The sequence below is a fragment of the Arachis ipaensis genome, chromosome B05, assembly GCF_000816755.2.
Source record: "Arachis ipaensis cultivar K30076 chromosome B05, Araip1.1, whole genome shotgun sequence".
NCBI lineage: Eukaryota > Viridiplantae > Streptophyta > Magnoliopsida > Fabales > Fabaceae > Arachis > Arachis ipaensis.
This window is the reverse complement of record NC_029789.2, coordinates 59,365,887-59,369,379: the sequence shown is the minus strand read 5'-3', so window position 1 is coordinate 59,369,379 and position 3,493 is coordinate 59,365,887. Positions and strand designations below refer to the sequence as shown.

General features: G+C 35.7%; 1 long non-coding RNA gene across 1 annotated transcript in view; it reads right to left on the bottom strand.

The window, feature by feature from the left end:
• LOC110262867 overlaps positions 1,467–3,493 on the bottom strand; it is a 4,102-nt gene continuing 2,075 nt past the window's right edge. Inside the window, exon 3 of the long non-coding RNA XR_002347880.1 lies at positions 1,467–1,517. This is a non-coding gene — a long non-coding RNA (uncharacterized LOC110262867). The remainder of the gene's footprint in view (positions 1,518–3,493) is intronic.

Genomic DNA, 3,493 nt, shown 5'->3' with positions numbered 1-3,493 from the left:
AAAACCAAGATCAATGGTAATGTTCACAAGATGTAAAAGATTAGTTAAAAACAAAGTCAAACATGACATTCATGGAGATGGAAAGCTTAAGAGAGAATGAGTCCGTTCATAAGGAGAAAGCTGCTAGTCCAACACTTTCAAAAGAACAACAATGGCATGAATCATATAGCATGCTAAATCAAACTCAATTCAAAATAAGTTGAGTAAAGCTTACCAAACGAAACTCAACCGGGATAAAAGTGAAAAATTCTTTCTTTCCAATTTTTTTTTATATCCAAATACATAATCAAATGAAGATGTGCATTAGAAATATAGTAAAATTACTAGAAAGTCAAATTGTAATTTAAGGTAAATGCAGTTCCATAAACCAGTAAAAGCATAGGCGAGGTATTAAAAATAGATAGTTGCTAAACGGTATGAGTAATCTTCAAAGTTTTATATATACAAATAAGTATATATCTAATCAACAGCAATTTTCATAAAAATCTCAAAATTGGCTGTAATCACTGTCAAATAAAAGAAAAACTTAATCAACAATTTCCCTAAGAATGGACTCAGAACCCGGAGTTCAAAGCACAGCGCATTAAGACAAGTTCAAAGCTATATCAAAGAACATGTGAATCAAGAAGAGCTCAAACAGAGGAAGATAGATGTAACAAGGATTCCAAACAAGCATATGCAATTAAGATCAAACAAGAATGCATATGAATAGAGGAATAGAGTTAAATAAATCAAACTACTTTTCAAGAGGATTAGTAAACAAGAACTTCAAGTTAGGATATGAAAGAACAAGTCGACTCGAACAGAATTCAAGACACACAACTGAATAGCCTCGAGAAATAGTTTCCAACGTTCCCAAAACCCGCGATTCGCTTTACTCAAAACTCGTATAACATCTATGATAACCCATCAGTGCCTTCATATACATGATTCACTAGTATTAAGCCGGCCAAACTTAATACCAAGAATTATGCAATGCAAGACTAACGACATTAATCAATAGATCGTCATGTGCATAAAGCTCTAATTCTCGTCACTCGACAAGACCTAATGCATGACAAACACTCAGAGTATGCAACTGAAGCATAGTCGGTCCATTCCTCAGGCTCTACAGGAAGGACTGCTCTGATACCATAATGTAACACCCTAACTACCAAAGCTCACGCTTCCGGCTGCGCGACTCTGATAGCTCGGACATTACGACGACTTTTATACTATTTAATATTAAAATATGAGCCTGTTTAAAAACTTTAAATCGCAATACCGCTCCCAAAATACTTTTGTTCGACAGCGCACGTCCATAGATACCATACAACTTTCAGAAACTCATAAAGAGTACATCCATATATATACATACATATATATAAACATTATTACAAGCATTAACCAATACAATCCCTATCCCTCTTACAAAATATATCAAGATAAAGGTGAGGGTACAATAAACCATAACTAAAACAATACAGAACATCTCAACAATAAATAAATAAACTCTTCGTAACTTCTGCGCCCATATCCTGAAAGGAGAAAAAATGTAGGGGGGTGAGAACATCATCCTCGAAAGGGTTTTCAGTAGACGGTTTTTGGAAATTAATGTAATAGGATACGTGAAGATAAACTGTACCAGTGATTACTACCCGTCTTATGCTTCTTTTCAAAAACAACAGTTTACAGTAAAAGTAAAGTCGGAATATCTTTTCTAGAAGAGGAACCGTTCAATTCACAAAAACTCAAAAGCCTTTTAAAAAGGTTTAACCATGCTGAACCAAATTAGCATTTCACACTTTTCCAAATTAGAAACACAAAACCGAAACCAATCATCGGTCCATCTCAATTCAACCAAGGTCCTAGGCCCAAATAATCCAACCAACAACCAATCACCACAATCCAACAGGGTCCCAGATGCAAACACGGATAGGAAGTTCAAGCACAAACAAACAGTTATTACAGGTAGAACAGTTAGCAATTAATCACATAGGCAAACCAAGTATAATATGCACACCCAACCAATGTCACATAAATGCATATGATGCATGCCTGTCCCTAGTGGCTGATGATATCATCTGTCGGTTATCAAGCCAACCCGACGTGTCCGGTTGCTAACCCGGGCACAGTCTCTCTGTTGCGCATTAATATCATTAGAGGGAATATGTACCCTGTCACCATTAGAGGGTATCTACGCCCTGTCGCCATTAGAGGGTATCGGTGCCCTGTCACCCTTACAACCAGAGAGAAAACACAAGCATACTTACATTCAACATTTTCCATCATTATTTATTTATCATATATGCATTTATACTCAGCCATAATCCATAATGGCCTTGCCGTAACCCGGCAATAACTCAGCCATCTGGCTCACAGTTCAATCCAGAACTAGCCATTATTCATAATCATACACAGCCATCCCGGCTCACAACAAAACAGCACTCCCACATTGAAAATCATCAAATTCATGAAATCAGCATCTAAGCCATAAATCATTTCCTCAATTCATTTCACTTTGAAATCAAATTTCAACTCTTTTCAGCCTTGGCTTTAAACGTCTCATTTCTCAAATCATCTCATGCTCATAAGCCACTTTTACTCAAGGTAAATTCCCCTTTTAAAACTATGCCACTCTCGGCATCCTCTTTTCAAAGCTTCCATAACCATGGAAAGTTAAAGATTCATTTTGAAACATTCAAAATCATCATCCAACAAGGGGATTTTATAACAAAAGTTTCTCGGCAGAGTCTCAAGTCTTTAGGGGAGTATATCATAACTCATTTGCCAAATTCACTTAAAATCATTAAACACCTTGGTTTCCTGATTTGAGTAATAAAATAGGATCTAAGCCAAACCGAGTCACGTAATCCTTTACTTCTTTCAAAGCCGTTTCCTTTACTTAGGCAAAACCAGCTTTAACCCCCATGATAAATTCTAAAGCGTTTCAACTGTCCAAAATTGTTTTAGTCTTGCAAAAATTCAGAATTCAAAGAGTACTTAAAACCTTTCTCAAAACATTTCAAAATGAAACTTGTCAATAGACATTCAGATTCTTTCAAAGTCATTGAAACTTCTTTAATTGAAACCCCCAAATCAAATTCAAAGGCATTGCCCATGTCACATTTAAAACAGCTTTAAAACATAAGTTTTATCTAAATAACTTTCTCCTGAAAGAGATACAATGCCTTTCTTAAGAAGCAAGACTAAATCACAATTTCCTCTTTAGTAATTCATTTCAAAAGCATGAATCATCCTTTCCTTGATAATTCAAATAAAATGGTAGAAGTCTTTAACTCATCATTTTTCCAAACAACATTTCAATAAAGACTCAGATGTTATAGAAATTTCGGCAGCATCTCCCCTAAAACTTGGACTTTGCCACCCGGTTCGGGTCCCAACTAAACCATTCCACAATCCTTTTCAACAGTCCAGAATCCAAAATCAATTCAAAATCAAGCTAAATCCAACAGTCGCCTCATTGGCATATCTCAAGGAAACCGTTTCAAAA